Source organism: Arachis ipaensis, chromosome B10, assembly GCF_059453495.1.
Source record: "Arachis ipaensis isolate K30076 ecotype BB chromosome B10, ASM5945349v1, whole genome shotgun sequence".
NCBI lineage: Eukaryota > Viridiplantae > Streptophyta > Magnoliopsida > Fabales > Fabaceae > Arachis > Arachis ipaensis.
In genome coordinates, this window is record NC_142435.1 from 54489873 (window position 1) to 54508373 (window position 18501).

Sequence of the window (18501 nt, forward strand, 5' to 3'; positions counted from 1 at the left end):
CGAGAAGTGACGCGGCCACATGGCTCACGCGACCGCGCGAAAGAGAGGAAATCGCAGTGACGCGGCCGCATGGCTCACGCGACCACACGGATTGGAATAGCATAAGTGACCCGGAGGCGTGGACAACGTGCCCGCGTGGCAAAGCAAAACGCCGAATGACGCGTCCGCATGAATGACGCGATCGCGTGACGTGCGCGATCTGCATAATCTGTAGAATTCGCTGGGGGCGATTTTGGGCCCTATTTTAACCAAGTTTTTGGCCCAGAAAAGCAGACTAGAGCCAGAGAACATACAGAAACCAGAACAACATTCATTCCACACAATTTTTTTAGTTTTTAGATCTAGTTTTACTCCTCCTCTAGGTTTTCTCTCTGCACATTCATAGTTCTTAGGATTTTATTTCTATTGCTCTTTGCATTGGGATATTGAGAAGAGTTATTACCTCATCAAGACTTCGTCATTCTAGTTCGTTTCCTTTACTTGGCTTTACTCTTCCATGTCCTTTAATTTACTCAATTTTACTATTGGATTATTTTAGAATTTATTAATACAAGAATTACTTTTATTTTTAATTGATTCCTTTGAGTTTTATTTATCATGTCTTTCTTTAATTCCCTTTCCTATGTTATGAGTTCTACATTCACAATGAGCGAGTAGTTCCCTAACTTGATGGGGAGTTGATTGAAAGGAACCCTTGAGTTAATTCCCTAACTTAATGGGGAGTTAATTCCCTAACTTAATTGGGTTTATTGTTGGAATGCTCTCTAGTTACTGACATTAATCCTTTTCAATTGAGCGGATTGGAACTTGTGAATAGAAATAGCATTCAAACTTGTTTGACTTTCCCTTACCTAGTAAGGGATAACTAAACAGAACAACCTTCAATTATCAATTAATCTTGAGAGTACTTCAACAAGAATAGGGCTTCCAACTAATCTACTCCCAGTCAAGGCTTTTATTTAAATTACTTAATTTCTCCAATTTAATTTCCTGTTTATTCAACTCAAACCCTTTTTGAAAACATCTGATTAATAAAATAGCACACCTTTCTGCAGCTCATTGGGAGACGACCTGGGATTCATACTCCCAGTATTTTAATTTTAATTTTTGTGACAACCCTTCTAAATTTATAAGCGAATTTCTGGTTGGTTAAGAACTATACTTGCAACGCATATCTCATAACAATTCTTAATTCGCCAATTTTTGCCACGTCAGGGGTTGTCAATAATTGAAAGCAAACAAATAAAGAAATTAAAAACAAGAAAAAATTGTAATTAATGAAGTAATAAAAGAACAAAAGAACTATGTATGCAATATAAATAGGTAAGGCTAAAAAGTAATGGAAAAGTGGTTCAAAACATAAATGAAACCTTGACTTGGGATGAGTTATGGAATCCCTTCCTTGCCATAACTACAACTATGATAATTATCATGAGTTAATCTCGCCTAGTTAACCCCAAACATTGAGGAGTAAGTCAAGCAAGCATAATTGACCTTAATCCATAAGTTCTAACTAACTTACCAAACTAGTTGATAAAAGGCTAGCTTTAATGGAAACAAGAATCAACTAACTTCCCAAGAATTATCACTAAATGTTGGACATTATGGCTCTAGTAATCCATAGACTCATTTTTTCCAAGCCAAGGGGTGGAAATTTACCCCATAGCTAGGGTTGACATTTCATCAAACACCTAGTATGCATATTCACAAAACATGGCAAAATTGGTAAATTAAGGAAAGCTATGAACCATAAATGCTCAAAGTCAATAAAGGAAACTCAAACAAACATATAAAAGACATCAAACATCAAATTAAACAACTAGGAATCCAAACTTGCAAGACTATGTAAATATGGACAAAGGAGATGAAAATAAAAGAAAGTGTAAAACAAGTGGTATAATAAAAGAGAGAGTTAAAGAAATATGGTGCACGAATTGTGAATCACACTTTTCACAACGCGTACCACTAACCAGCAAGTGTACTGGGTCGTCCAAGTAATACCTTACGTGAGTAAGGGTCGAATCCCACGGAGATTGTTGGTTTAAAGCAATCTATGGTTATCTTGTGATTCTTAGTCAGGAAGTCAATTATATTTATCAGTTGAATTGCGAATAAACAAGAGAGCATAGATTAAAGGTTACTTGTTGTGCAGTAATGGAGAATATGTTGGAGTTTTGGAGATGCTTTGCGTTCTGAATCTCTGCTTTCCTCTGTCTTCTGATTCATGCATGCACGTCCTCCTATGGCAAGCTGTCTGTTGGTGGATCACCGCACGGCTAATCATCTGCAGGTTCTCAATCGTACCGGAATAGGATTTACTATCCTTTTGTGTCTGTCACTACGCCCAGCACTCACGAGTTTGAAGCACGTCACAGTCATTCAATCCCAGAGTCCTACTCGGAATACCACAGACAAGGTTTAGACTTTCCGGACTCTCATGAATGTCGCCATCAATCTAGCTTATACCATGAAGATTCTGGTTAAGAGATCTAAGAGATACTCATTCAATCTAAGGTAGAACGGAAGTGGTTGTCAGGCACGCGTTCATAGGGAATGATGATGATTGTCACGTTCATCACATTCAGGTTGAAGTGCGAATGAATATCTTAGATAGGAACACGCATGTTGAATAGAAAACAGAAATACTTGCATTAATTCATCGAGACACAGCAGAGCTCCTCACCCCCAACAATGGAGTTTAGAGACTCATGCCGTCAAAGAGTACAAAGTTTAGATCTAAAATGTCATGAGATACAAAATAAGTCTCTAAAAGTTGTTTAAATACTAAACTAGTAACCTAGGTTTACAGAAAATGAGTAAACCATAACAGATGGTATAAAGATCCACTTCTGGGGCCCACTTGGTGTGTGCTGGGGCTGAGACTTAAGCAATTCACGTGCATAAGGCCATTTTGGGCGTTCAACGCCAGGTTTGGATCCATTTCTGGCGTTGAACTCCAACTTTTAATCCTTTTCTGGCGCTGGACGCCAGAATTGGGCAGAGAACTGGCGTTGAACGCCAGTTTACGTCGTCTATCCTTAAGCAAAGTATAAACTATTATATATTGATGGAAAGCCCTGGATGTCTACTTTCCAACGCAATTGGAAGCATGCCATTTCGAGTTCGGTAGCTCCAGAAAATTCATTTTGAGTGCAGGGAGGTCAGAATCCAACAGCATCAGCAGTCCTTTTTCAGCCTGAATCAGATTTTTGCTCAGCTCCCTCAATTTCAGCCAGAAAAATACCTGAAATTACAGAAAAACACACAACTCATAGTAAAGTCCAGAAATATAAATTTTTCCTAAAAACTAATGAAAATAAACTAAAAGCTAACTAAAACATACTAAAAGCTATATGAAATTAACCCCAAAAAGCGTATGAAATATCCGCTTATCACAACACCAAACTTAAACTGTTGCTTGTCCTCAAGCAACTAGACAAATAAAATAGAAGACTAATAGGTTGAGAAGCAATAATATCTCAGAGTTCTTGAGTGAAGCTCAGATTCTAATTAGATGAGCGGGACTAGTAGCTTTTTGCTTCCGAACAGTTTTGGCATCTCACTTTATCCATTGAAGCTCAGAGTGATTGGCATCTATAAGAACTTAGAATTCAGATAGTGTTATTGATTCTCCTATTTCAGTATGATGATTCTTGAACACAGCTATTTCATGAGTCTTGGCCGTGGCCCTAAGCACTTTGTTTTCCAGTATGACCACCAGATACATAAATGCCACAGACACATAATTGGGTGAACCCTTTGGATTGTGACTCAGCTTTGCTAAAGTCCCCAATTAGAGGTGTCCAGAGTTCTTAAGCACACTCTTCTTTCTGCTTTGGACCTTGACTTTAACCGCTCAGTCTCAAGTTTTCACTTGACACCTTCACGCCACAAGCACATGGTTAGGGACAGCTCGGTTTAGCCGCTTAGGCCAGGATTTTATTCCCTTAGGCCCTCCTATCCACTGATGCTCAAAGCCTTGGGATCCTTTTTATTACCCTTGCCTTTTGATTTTTAGGGCTATTGGCTTTTTCTGCTTTTTTTTTTGCTGCTTTTTCTTGCTTCAAGAATCATTTTTATGATTTTTCAGATTATCAATAACATGTCTCATGTTCACCATTCTTTCAAGAGCCAACATATTTAACAATCTTAAACAACAAATTCAAAAGACATATGCACTGTTCAAGCATTCATTCAGAAGACAGAAAGCATTGCCACCACATTTAATTAATTAGAATTTCTCTTATTAAAACTCGAAATTTTATTACCTCTTATTCAAAAGATCTATTACTTTATTCATGTTTGCTGATGATGAGAAAAATAAACTATAGCTTAATTGGAGAAAAAATCAAAATAGACACTAGTTACTACTATATAACTCCTAAGGTAAACTTCTATAAGGACACTATCACAGAGTTAAGGCAGAAATTGGAAATTAACAACCTTTATTCTGGGAGAACGGGGGTTGCTCTGATCTTTGGGGTGCTTGGTCCTGCAAGAGATAACTTCTGGCGCTTCAAGTCCCTTAAGTCACGCCCTTGCTCTTCTTGTTCCTTAAACATATAGGTAAGAATTTGACTGTGTTCCTTCTGTTCTTTTATGATTTGTTCCATAGCTTCCCGTATCTTGGTAACAGACGTCTCAAGATACTCCCAATATTCAGATTGAGGGATTTCTGGGAGAAATTCATGCGTTTTCTTCTTGATGGGATCATCCTGTGCTTGTCGTTTTTCCATTGATTCCTTGGTGATTGGCTTCTCAACTGAGATGTACTCAGTTATTCCCATCCTTACTCCAGCATCCTTGCAGAGCAGCGATATCACGCTTGGATAAGCCAACCTGGCTTCTTTAGAATTTTTGTTAGCAATTTTGTAGAGTTCGGCTAAGATCAGCTGATGAACTTCCACTTCTTTTCCCATCATGATGCAATGGATCATCACTGCTCTTTTAACTGTGACTTCAGAACGGTTGCTGGTAGGCAACAGAGAATGGCCAATGAAGTCCAGCCATCCTCTGGCGACTGGTTTGAGATCTTCTCTCTTGAGTTGATTTGGGACACCCTTTGTGTTGATGGTCCACCTGGCTCCAGGGATACATATGTCCTCTAGAATCTTATCCAGGCCCTTGTCTGTTCTCATCATTCTCCTGTTGAAGGAGTCTGGATCATCTTTCAGCTGAGGTAGCTTTAAGATCTCTCTGATCTTGTCAGGGGTGGTATGAACAATCTTTCCTCTGACCATGGTCTGATATTCATAGAAAGCAGTTCCAGATAGTTTTTGCTTGTCATTCTACCACATATTAGCATAAAACTCCTGGATCATATTCCTTTCCACTTTCGTTTCAGGATTAGCTAGGACTTTCCAGTTCCTGATTCGAATTTGCTCCTGGATCTCCGGATATTCATCTTCCTTCAGATCGAATCTAACTTCCAGGATCACTGATCTCAGACCCATTATTTTATTATAATGGTCTGAATGTTCTTTAGATAAGAACTTCCCTTGATTCCAAAGTGGTTTTGGAACGCTCTCTTTCTTGCCTCATGGAGTGGGTTGTTTTCCTTTGGGAGCCATGATCTTTGTGATCGCGGATAAACACACCAAACTTAGAAGTTTTCTTGTCCTCAAGCAAAAGAAAAGAAAGGAGAGGGAAAGAAGGAGAGCTAGGTGCAATTGTTAATGGGCACCCAAATGCTGCTCTCCTGGGCGTTCAACGTCCAGCTTCTGCCATTACTGGCGTTCAACGCCCAGTGGGTGCCCATTTCTGGCGTTGAACGCCCAGATTGCTACCATTACTGGCGTTCAACGCCCAGTGGATGCCCATTTTGGGCGTTGATCGCCCAAAATACACTTTTACTGGCGTTTTCTTGCTAGTGAGCTCTTTTTCTCTGTTTTGCGTGCCGAGTCCTTCTGTAACTCTGTGGACTTATACAAATGATTCCTCACCTTAGTGTCAGTGAACTTTATATAAACAAATAAAAATAAAAATAGGGCAAAATGCTTAGAGGATTGTTGCCCCATGGCTGGGTTGCCTCCCAGCAAGCGCTTCTTTATTGTCTTTAGCTGGACCTTTCTGAGCTTTTAATCTAGCTTCAGCCTTGAGCATTCTTGCTCAATGTTGCCTTCAAGATAATGCTTGATTCTCTGTCCATTGACAATGAACTTCTTATCAGAATCAATATCTTGAAGCTCCACATAACCATATGGTGATACACTTGTAATCACGTATGGTCCCCTCCACCGGGATTTCAGTTTCCCGGGGAATAGCCTGAGTCTAGAGTTAAACAACAGAACCTTCTGTCCTGGTTCAAAGATTCTAGATGACAACTTTCTGTCATGCCACTTTTTTGATTTTTCTTTATAAAGCTTGGCATTTTCGAAAGCTGTGAATCTGAATTCCTCTAGCTCATTTAGCTGGAGCAATCATTTTTCTCCTGCGAATTTGGCATCAAAGTTTAGGAATCTGGTTGCCCAGTAGGTCTTATGTTCCAGCTCCACGAGCAGGTGACATGCCTTACCATACACGAGTTGGTATGGAGAGGTCCCTATAGGGGTCTTGAATGTTGTTCTGTAAGCCCACAGAGCATCATCCAAGCTCCGTGCCCAATCCTTTCTACGGGTATTTACTGTCCGTTCTAGGATTCTCTTTAATTCTCTGTTAGAGACTTTAGCTTGCCCATTAGTTTGTGGATGATATGGAGTAGCCACCGTATGGCAAATTCCATACCGAACCATGGCAGAGTAAAGCTGTTTATTGCAGAAGTGAGTGCCCCCATCACTGATTAGTACTCTCGGGACACCAAAACTGCTAAAGATATGTTTCTGGAGGAACTTCAGCACTGTTTTAGTATCATTGGTGGGTGTGGCAATGGCCTCAACCCATTTTGATACATAGTCAACTGCCACCAGAATATAGGTGTTTGAGTATGATGGTGGGAAAGGTCCCATGAAGTCAATTCCCCATACATCAAACAACTCAATTCCCAAGATTCCTTGTTGAGGCATGGCGTAACCATGAGGCAGATTACCAACTCTTTGGCAACTGTCACAGTTACGTACAAACTCTCGGGAATCTTTATAGAGTGTGGGCCAATAGAAGCCACATTGGAGGACCTTGGTGGCTGTTCGCTCACCTCCGAAATGGCCTCCATATTGTGATCCATGGCAATGCCATAGGATCCTTTGTGCTTCTGCACACCTCTTAAAGAGATAGGATTCATCCCACAAGTAGTACTTTGCATCAGTAATTAATTTCTTCTTTTGTGTCCTGTTGTACTCCTTGGGTATGAACCTTGCAGCTTTATAGTTTGCAATATCGGCAAACCATGGTGTTTCCTGAATGGCAAATAAATGCTCATCCGGAAAAGTCTCAGAGATCTCAAGAGAGGGGAGGGGCGTCCCTTCTACTGGCTCTATCCGGGACAGATGATCAGCTACTTGGTTCTCTGTCCCTTTTTTGTCTCTTATTTCTATATCAAACTCTTGCAGAAGCAACACCCATCTGATGAGCCTGGGTTTTGAATCCTGGTTTGTGAATAGATATTTAAGAGCAGCATGATCAGTATACACAATCACTTTTGATCCTACTAAGTATGATCTGAACTTGTCAATGGCGTAAACCACTGCAAGTAATTCTTTTTCTGTGGTTGTGTAATTTTTTTGGGCATCATTTAAAACGGGACTAGCATAATAAATGACATGCAGAAGCTTGTCATGCCTCTGTCCCAATATTGCACCAATGGCGTGATCACTGGCATCACACATTAGCTCAAATGGTAACGTCCAGTCTGGTGCAGAAATGACTGGTGCTGTGACCAGCTTAGCTTTCAGCATTTCAAACGCCTGCAGGCACTTTGTGTCAAACACAAATGGCGTGTCAGCAGCTAGCAGATTGCTTAGAGGTTTTGTGATTTTTGAAAAATCCTTTATAAACCTCCTATAGAATCTTGCATGCCCCAGAAAGCTTCTGATTGCCTTAACATTGGCAGGTGGTGGTAATTTTTCAATTACCTCTATTTTTGCTTGATCCACCTCTATTCCCTTGTTTGAGATTTTATGCCCAAGAACAATTCCTTCAGTCACCATGAAGTGACACTTTTCCCAGTTTAAAACTAGGTTGGTCTCTTGGCATCTTTTCAGAACAAGTTTCAGGTGATCAAGACAGGAGCTGAATGAGTCTCCTTATACTGAGAAGTCATCCATGAAGACTTTCAGAAATTTTTCCACCATATCAGAGAAAATAGAGAGCATGCATCTCTGGAAGGTTGCAGGCGCATTACATAGCCCAAATGGCATCCTTCTGTAAGCAAACACTCCAGATGGACATGTGAATGTTGTTTTCTCTTGATCCTGGGGATCTACTGCAATCTGGTTGTAGCCTGAGTAGCCATCCAAAAAGCAGTAATAATCATGACCTGCTAGTCTTTCTAGCATCTGGTCTATGAATCGTAAAGGAAAATGATCCTTTCTGGTGGCTGTATTGCGCCTTCTGTAGTCAATACACATGCGCCACCCTGTAACTGTTCTTGTAGGAACCAGTTCATTTTTTTCATTATGAATCACTGTCATGCCTCCCTTTTTTGGGACGACTTGGACAGGGCTCACCCAGGGGCTATCAGAAATAAGATAAATAATCGCAGCCTCTAGTAATTTAGTGACCTCTTTCTGCACTACTTCTTTCATGGCTGGATTTAGCCGCCTCTGTGGTTGAACCACTGGTTTGGCATTATCCTCCAATAAGATTTTGTGCATGCATCTAGATGGGCTTATGCCCTTAAGGTCACCTATGGACCACCCAAGAGCTGTCTTGTGTGTCCTTAGCACTTGAATAAGTGCCTCCTCTTCCTGTGAATTTAAAGCAGAGCTTATGATCACTGGAAAAGTGTCACCTTCTCCCAGAAATGCATATTTCAAGGACGGTGGTAATGGCTTGAGCTCGGGGTTTAGGAGGTTTTTCCTCTTCCAAAAGAAATTTCAGAGGCTCTTTCATGTCCTCTGAATCCTCTAAATCAGGCTGAACATCTTTAAAGATGTTTTCCAACTCTGATTCAAGACTCTCAGCCATGTTGATCTCTTCTACCAAAGAGTCAATAAGATCAACTTTCATGCAGTCTTTTGATGTGTCTGGATGCTGCATGGCTTTGACAGCGTTCAACTTGAATTCCTCATCATTGACTCTCAGGGTTATTTCCCCCTGATGGACGTCAATGAGGGATCGTCCAGTTGCTAGGAAGGGTCTTCCTAGAATGAGAGTAGCACTCTTGTGCTCCTCTATTTCCAGCACAACAAAGTCAGTAGGAAAGGCGAATGGCCCAACTCTAACAATCATGTCTTCAATCACGCCTGATGGGTATTTAGTGGAACCATCAGCAAGTTGGAGATATATCCGGGTTGGTTTAACTTCTTCAGTTAAGCCAAGCTTTCTGATAGTGGATGCAGGTATTAGGTTGATGCTTGCCCCAAGATCGCATAAAGCTGTCTTGGTGCAATTACCTTCTAATGTGCATGGTATCAGAAAACTCCCAGGGTCTTTAAGCTTTTCAGGAAAGCTCTTCAGAATGACTGCACTGCATTCTTCAATGAGGAGAACTCTTTTTGTTTCTCTCCAATCCTTTTTATGACTCAAGATCTCTTTCATGAACTTGGCATAAGAAGGTATTTGCTCAAGTGCTTCTGCAAAAGGAATCTTTATTTCAAGAGTCCTGAGATAATCTGCAAAGCGAGCAAATTGCTTATCCTGCTCCTCTTTCCGGAGTTTTTGAGGATAAGGTATCTTGGCTTTATATTCTTCAACCTTAGTTGTTGTAGGTTTATTGCCTACAGAAGTGGTTGAAGAAGCCTTTTTAGAGGGGTTGCTTTTAGCATTTGTGTGTGTCTGATCCCTCACTGGCAATTGAGTGCCAGAGTTAGAGACTGGAGTAACGTTAGATGCCAACTCCTTCTCTGTTCCTGGCGTCTGAACGCCAGAATTGTGCCCATTTTGGGCGTTCAGCGCCAGATCCTGCCCATTTTGGGTGTTCAACGCCAGATCCTTGCCCATTTCTGGCGTTGAACGCCAATCCTGCTTTGTTTCTGGCGTTGAACGCCAGTTTTGGCCATGGTATGGGCGTTCAGTGCCAGCCTTCCACCAATTTTCTGGCGTTTTAGCGCCAGAATTATTTTTCCCTGGGATCTTACTGTCCTCAGGTGAATCTTGGGTGGTTTGCTCATTTCTTGGCTTTTTGCTGCCTTGAGGTGGGGTATTCAATGTTTTCCCACTTCTTAGTTGAACTGCTTGGCATTCTTCTGTTATTTGCCTTGACAGCTGCTGCTTTGTTTGCTTAAACTGTTCGTCCATATGTATATTAGCCATCCTTGTCTCTTGTAGTCTATCTTTGAATTTGGCTAACTTCTTTGTTAGAAAGTCCAATTGCTGATTGAATTCAGCAGCTTGTTTTACAGGACTGAGTTTAGCAGTTGCTATTTTAACCTCTTCTTTCATGGAAGGGTCACTGCTTAGGTACAGATGCTGATTCCTGGCAACTGTATCAATGAGCTCTTGAGCCTCTTCAATTGTCTTTCTCATGTGGATAGATCCACCAGCTGAGTAATCTAGAGACATCTGAGGTCCTTCAGCAAGCCCATTATAGAAGATGTCTAACTGAACCCACTCTGAAAACATTTCAGAGGGGCATTTTCTTAGCATCTCTCTGTATCTCTCCCATGCATCATAAAGAGATTCATTATCTCCTTATTTAAAGCCTTGGATGTCTAGCCTTAGCTGTGTCATCCGTTTTGGGGAAAAGTATTGATTCAGGAATTTTTCTGTCAGCTGTTTCCATGTCCTTATGCTGGCCTTAGGTTGGTTATTTAACCACCTCTTAGCTTGATCTTTCACAGCAAATGGAAACAGTAATAGTCTGTAGACATCCTGATCTATTTCCTTATCATGTACTGTGTCAGCAATTTGTAAAAACTGTGCCAGAAACTCTGTAGGTTCTTCCTGTGGAAGACCGGAATACTGGCAATTTTGCTGCACCATGATAATGAGCTGAGGATTCAACTCAAAGCTACTGACTCCAATGGAGGGTATGCAGATACTACTCCCATATGAAGCAGTAGAGGGGTTAGAATATGACCCCAGAGTCCTCCGGGACTGTTCATTTCCGCTTATGTCCATGATGGAGAAAGGGAGATGATGTAAAATAGAGAAAATATTTTTATTTATTTATTTATTTCAAAAATAAAATAAATTAAAATAAAATAAATAAAAAAAATTGAGTGAAGAATTTCGAAAAACTGAGGAGAGAGAAAGTGGTTAGGAAGTTTTGAAAAGGATATGATGATTTTTTTTTTTGAAATAGGTTTTAAATTTTGAAATAAAAATCTGAATTTTAGAAATAGATTTCGAAAATTTGCTTTTAAAACAGAGAGAAAAACAATAAGATAGCACAAGATTTAAAAATTTTTTTAGATCTGATGCTCCTTGTTTTCGAAAATTTTTAAAGGAAAAAAACACTAAGGAACACCAAACTTAAAGATTTTAAGATCAAGACACAAGGAAAACTCAAGAACACTTTGAAGATTCACAAGAACATAAGAACATGAAGGAAGAACACCAAACTTAAAATTTTTAGAAAACCGAACTAAAATTTTCGAAAAACACAGAGAACTCAACAAGAAAACACCAAACTTAAAGTTTGGCACATGATTTAATAGAAAAATTATTTTTGAAAAAGATTTTAATAAGAAAATAAAGATTCTAAAGTTTTAGCACGACAATAATACGAGACTCTAAACAAAAAGAAAAATTTTTCCTAATCTAAGCAACAAAATAAACCGTTAGTTGTCCAAACACGAACAATCCCCGGCAACGGCGCCAAAAACTTGGTGCACGAATTGTGAATCACACTTTTCACAACGCGTACCACTAACCAGCAAGTGCACTGGGTCGTCCAAGTAATACCTTACGTGAGTAAGGGTCGAATCCCACGGAGATTGTTGGTTTGAAGCAATCTATGGTTATCTTGTGATTCTTAGTTAGGAAGTCAATTATATTTATCAGTTGAATTGCGAATAAACAAGAGAGCATGGATTAAAGGTTACTTGTTGTGCAGTAATGGAGAATATGTTGGACTTTTGGAGATGCTTTGCATTCTGAATCTCTGCTTTCCTCTGTCTTCTGATTCATGCATGCACGTCCTCCTATGGCAAGCTGTGTGTTGGTAGATCACCGTTGTCAATGGCTACCATCCATCCTTCCAGTGAAAATGGTCCGGGTGCGCTGTCACCGCACGGCTAATCATCTGCAGGTTCTCAATCGTACCGGAATAGGATTTACTATCCTTTTGCGTCTGTCACTACGTCCAGCACTCACGAGTTTGAAGCACGTCACAGTCATTTAATCCCAGAGTCGAACTCGGAATACCACAGACAAGGTTTAGACTTTCCGGACTCTCATGAATGCCGCCATCAATCTAGCTTATACCACGAAGATTTTGGTTAAGAGATCTAAGAGATACTCATTCAATCTAAGGTAGAATGGAAGTGGTTGTCAGGCACGCGTTCATAGGGAATGATGATGATTGTCACGTTCATCACATTCAGGTTGAAGTGCAAATGAATATCTTAGATAGGAACACGCATGTTGAATAGAAAACAGAAATACTTGCATTAATTCATCGAGACACAGCAGAGCTCCTCACCCCCAACAATGGAGTTTAGAGACTCATGCCGTCAAAGAGTACAAAGTTCAGATCTAAAATGTCATGAGATACAAAATAAGTCTCTAAAAGTTGTTTAAATACTAAACTAGTAACCTAGGTTTACAGAAAATGAGTAAACCATAACAAATGGTATAGAGATCCACTTCTGGGGCCCACTTGGTGTGTGCTGGGGCTGACACTTAAGCAATTCACGTGCATAAGGCCATTTTGGGCGTTCAACGCCAGGTTTAGATCCATTTCTGGCGTTGAACTCCAACTTTTAATCCTTTTCTGGCGCTGGACGCCAGAATTGGGCAGAGAACTGGCGTTGAACGCCAGTTTACATTGTCTATCCTTGAGAAAAGTATAGACTATTATATATTTCTCGAAAGCCCTGGATGTCTACTTTTCAACGCAATTGGAAGCATGCCATTTCGAGTTCTGTAGCTCCAGAAAATCTATTTTGAGTGCAGGGAGGTCAGAATCCAACAGCATCAGCAGTCCTTTTTCAGCCTGAATCAGATTTTTGCTCAGCTCCCTCAATTTCAGCCAGAAAAATACCTGAAATTACAGAAAAACACACAACTCATAGTAAAGTCCAAAAATATGAATTTTTCCTAAAAACTAATGAAAATAAATTAAAACTAACTAAAACATACTAAAAGCTATATGAAATTAACCCCAAAAAGCGTATGAAATATCCGCTCATCAAAATACTTACAATAAAATTGCTATAATCCCAAATCAAAGCTTGAAGTATAAAATGCTACAAACCCTAAGAGAGAATTAAAAGAAAACCTAACCTAAACTACCCTAAAACTACTCCTACTATGTGTTTTTCCTATTCTAAGATGGCTCATTTCATATGGGTTGCATTCCCTTCATATAGCCTTGATGAGCGGATAATTTATACGCTTTTTGGCATTGTTTTTAGTAAGTTTTTAGTATGATTTAATTAGTTTTCATTATATTTTTATTAGTTTTTAATTAAAAATCAAATTTCTGGACTTTACTATGAGTTTGTGTATTTTTCTGTGATTTCAGGTATTTTCTGGCTGAAATTGAGGGACCTGAGCAAAAATCAGATTCAGAGGTTGAAGAAGGACTGCAGATGCTGTTGGATTCTGACCTCTCTGCACTCAAAGTTGATTTTCTAGAGCTACAGAACTCCAAATGGCGTGCTTCTAATTGTGTTGGAAAGTAGACATCCAGAGGTTTCCAGAAATATATAATAGTCCATACTTTGCCCGAGTTTAGATGACGCAAACTGGCGTTGAACGCCAGTTCCATGTTGCAGTCTGGCGTTCAGCGCCAGAAACAAGTTGCAAAGTGGAGTTCACTGCCAGAAACACGTTACAAACTGGCGTTCAACTCAAAGAATGTCCTCTCCATGTGGAAGCTTCATGCTCAGCCCAAGCACACACCAAGTGGGCCCCAGAAATGGATTTCTACATCAATTACTTACTTCTGTAAACCCTAGTAGCTAGTCTAGTATAAATAGGACTTTTTACTATTGTATTTACATCTTTGGATTATCTTTTGGTCCTTTGATCATGTTTTGGGGGCTGGCCATTCGGCCATGCCTGGACTTATCACTTATGTATTTTCAACGGTAGAGTTTCTACACACCATAGATTAAGGTGTGGAGCTCTGCTGTTCCTCAAGGATTAATGCAAAGTACTACTATTTTTCTATTCAATTCAACTTATTCCGCTTCTAAGATATTCATTCGCTCTTCAATATGATGGATGTGATGATCGTGACAGTCATCATCATTCTCAACTTATGAACGTGTGCCTGACAACTACTTCCATTCTACCTTAGATTGAATGGATATCTCTTGGATATCTAATACAGGGGACTGAGTCCGAGTTATTAGTGTCTTTGTGGTATAAGTTAGAACCCATGGATGGCCATTCCTGAGATCCAGAAAGTCTAAACCTTGTCTGTGGTATTCCGAGTAGGATCTGGGAAGGGATGGCTGTGACGAGCTTCAAACTCGCGAGTGCTGGGCGTAGTGACAGACGCAAAAGGATAGTAAATCCTATTCTAGTATCATCGAGAACCAACAGATGATCAGCCATGCAGTGACAGCGCATTGGACCATTTTCACAGGAGGATGGGATGTAGCCATTGACAACAGTGATGCCCTACATAAAGCTTGCCATGGAAAAGAGTAGGATTGATTGGATGAAGACAGCAGGAAAGCAGAGATCAGAGGAACGAAAGTATCTCTATACGCTTATCTGAAATTCTCACCAATGAATTACTTAAGTACCACTATCCTATTTTATATTTTATTTATTTTCATCCACTATAATCTCTTAATACATTTGAATCCACCTGACTGAGATTTACAAGGTGACCATAGCTTGCTTCAAGCCGACAATCTCTGTGGGATCGACCCTTACTCACGTAAGGTTTATTACTTGGACGACCCAGTGCACTTGCTGGTTAGTTGTACGAAGTTGTGAAAAAGATATAAGACCATGAACGTGCGTATTGAGTCTTTAGCGTCGTTACCAAGGAATGGAATGATCACGATTTCGCACACCAAGTTTTTAGCGCCGTTGCCGGGGATTGTTCGAGTTTGGACAACTGACGGTTCATCTTGTTGCTCAGATTAGGTAACTTTATTTTAATTTTAAGTTTTTGTTTTTATTCTTTTAATTTTCGAAAAAAAATTTCCAAAAAAATAAAATAAAATAAAAATATTTTCAAAAATATATTTTTCTTCAGAATTTTTTAAGAATGAATTCTAGAGTTTCATGAAGCACGTTGAAGCTTGGCTGGCTGTAAAGCCATGTCTAATTTCTTATGGACTGAGGCTTCCAAACCATCATCACAAGAGCAAGCTAGCTGTTCCTAATCCACCTGTTGCTGTATGACTGATTTGTACTCTAAAGCTTGGCTGGCCATTGACCATGTCTAGTGTTTTGGACCGGAGCATTAGACTAAGAGTGCAATATTCCTGGAATTCATATTAAAAATTTTGAAATCCTGATTTTTCTTTTTCGAATAATTTTCGAAAAAATCCAAAAAAAATTTTAAAATCATAAAAATCAAAAATATTTTGTGTTTCTTGTTTGAGTCTTAAGTCAATTTTTAAGTTTGGTGTCAATTCCATGTTTTTATTCTTCTTGCATTTTTTCGAAAGTGTGTTCATATGTTCTTCATGATCTTCAAGTTGTTCTTGGTAAGTCTTCTTATTTGATCTTTAAAATTTCTTGTTTTGTGTCTTTTGTTGTTTTCATATGCATTTTCAATTTGTTAGTGTCTATACATGAAAAATCTTTAAGTTTGGTGTCTTGCATGTTTTTCTTTTCTTAAAATTTTTTCAAAAATAAGTTCTTGATGTTCATCATGATCTTCAAAGTGTTCTTGGTGTTCATCTTGACATTCATACTGTTCTTGCATGCATTGTGTGTTTTGATTCATAATTTTTATGTTACGAGTCTTTTTCATGTTTTTCTTTTTCTTCATTAAAAATTCAAAAATAAAAAAATATCTTTTCCTTTTTCTCTCTTAAAATTTCGAAAATTTGGATTTACTTTTTCAAAATTTTTTTTTTATAAAAAAAATCTAGTTGTTTCTTATGAGTCAAATCAAATTTTCAATTTAAAACTCCTATCTTTTTCAAAACTTTTTCAAAAAATCAAATCTTTTTCAAATTTTCCTTAATAATTTCGAAACTTTTTTAAAATTAATTTTCAAAAATCTTTTTCTTATCTTTATTCCATGATTTTTGAAATTAATACTAACATTTAATATGATTGATTGAAAAATTTCAAGTTGTTACTTGCCTTTTAAGAAAAGATTAATCTTTAATTTTTAAAATCATATCTTTTTGTTTCTTTTTAGTCAAGTAATCAACTTTAATTTTAAAAAAATCAAATCTTTTTAAATTTCTTTTTCAAATCTTTTTCAAAATAAGTTTCAATCAATCATATCTTTTTGTTTCAATCATATCTTTTTTAATTTCAATCATATCTTTTTCAAATTCAATTTCAAAATCTTTTCTAACTTCTTTCCTAACCTCTTATCTTTTTTTAAAATTGATTTTCAAATCTTTTTCAATCAATCATATCTTTTTGTTTCAATCATATCTTTTTCAAAACCACCTAACTAATTCAATCTCTCTTAAAATTTTCGAAAATACCTCCTTCTTTTTCAAAATTTCATTTTGATTAACTAATTATTTTAAATTTAATTTAATTTCAATTTTTAATTTTCGAATTCTAAGTTTAATTTTAAAAATTTTTTATTTCTATTTTCGAAATTTAACTTTAAATTTTAATTTTTATTTTTCGAATTCTCTCACCTCTCATCTCCTTCTATTTATTTATTCATCTACTAACACTTCTCTTTCACCCAAAAATTCGAACACCACCTCCCTCTCTGTGTTCGAGTTTTTCCTCTTCTCTTCTTTACATTACATTCTTTTCTTCTTCTACTCACACAAAGGAATCTCTATACTGTGACATAGAGGATTCCATATTTTCTTTGTTATTCCCTTCTTTGTCATATGAGCAGGAGCAAGGATAAGAACATTCTTGTTGAAGCAGATCCTGAACCTGAAAGGACTCTAAAAAGGAAATTAAAAGAAGTTAAAATACAACAATCCAGAGACAACCTTACAGGAATTTTTGAACAGGAAGAGGAGATGGCAGCCAAAAATAATAATAATGCAAGGAGGATGCTTGGGGACTTTACTACACCTAATTCCAATTTACATGGAAGAAGCATCTCCATTCCTACCATTGGAGCAAACAATTTTGAGCTGAAACCTCAATTAGTTTCTCTGATGCAGCAGAACTGCAAGTTTCATGGACTTCCATCTGAAGATCCTTTTCAGTTCTTAACTGAATTATTGCAGATCTGTGACACTGTTAAGACCAATGGGGTTGATCCCTAGGTCTACAGGCTTATGCTTTTCCCGTTTGCTGTAAGAGACAGAGCTAGAGTGTGGTTGGACTCTCAACCCAAAGATAGCCTGAACTCTTGGGATAAGCTGGTCACGGCTTTCTTAGCCAAGTTCTTTCCTCCTCAAAAGCTGAGTAAGCATAGAGTGGATATTCAAACCTTCAGACAGAAAGAAGGTGAATCCCTCTATGAAGCTTGGGAGAGATATAAGCAACTGACCAAAAAGTGTCCTTCTGACATGCTTTCAGAATGGACCATCCTGGATATATTCTATGATGGTCTGTCTGAATTAGCTAAGATGTCACTGGACCATTCTGCAGGTGGATCCATTCACCTAAAGAAAATGCCTGCAGAAGCTCAAGAACTCATTGACATGGTTGCTAATAACCAGTTCATGTACACTTCTGAGAGGAATCCTGTGAGTAATGGGACGTCTCAGAAGAAGGGAGTTCTTGAAATTGATACTCTGAATGCCATATTGGCTCAGAATAAAATATTGACTCGGCAAGTCAATATAATTTCTCAGAGTCTGAATGGAATGCAAGCTGCATCCAACAGTACTCAAGAGGCATCTTCTAAGGAAGAAGCTTATGATCCTGAGAACCCTGCAATAGCAGAGGTGAATTACATGGGTGAACCCTATGGAAACACCTATAATCCCTCATGGAGAAATCACCTAAATCTCTCATGGAAGGATCAACAAAAGCCTCAACAAGGCTTTAATAATGGTGGAAGAAACAGGTTTAGCAATAGCAAGCCTTTTCCATCATCTACTCAGCAACAGACAGAGAGTTCTCAGCAGAATCCATCTAGCTTGGCAAATATAGTCTCTGATCTATCTAAGGCCACTCTAAGTTTCATGAATGAGACAAGGTCCTCCATTAGAAATTTGGAAGCAC

At 38.5% G+C, this 18501-nt stretch overlaps 1 non-coding gene across 1 annotated transcript; it reads right to left on the reverse strand.

The window, feature by feature from the left end:
• Positions 1–17738: 17738 nt before the first annotated feature.
• LOC148580093 (small nucleolar RNA R71) lies at positions 17739–17846 on the reverse strand. Its single transcript, XR_015896298.1, has one exon. It is a non-coding gene; the product is annotated as a small nucleolar RNA R71 (small nucleolar RNA).
• Positions 17847–18501: the final 655 nt, after the last annotated feature.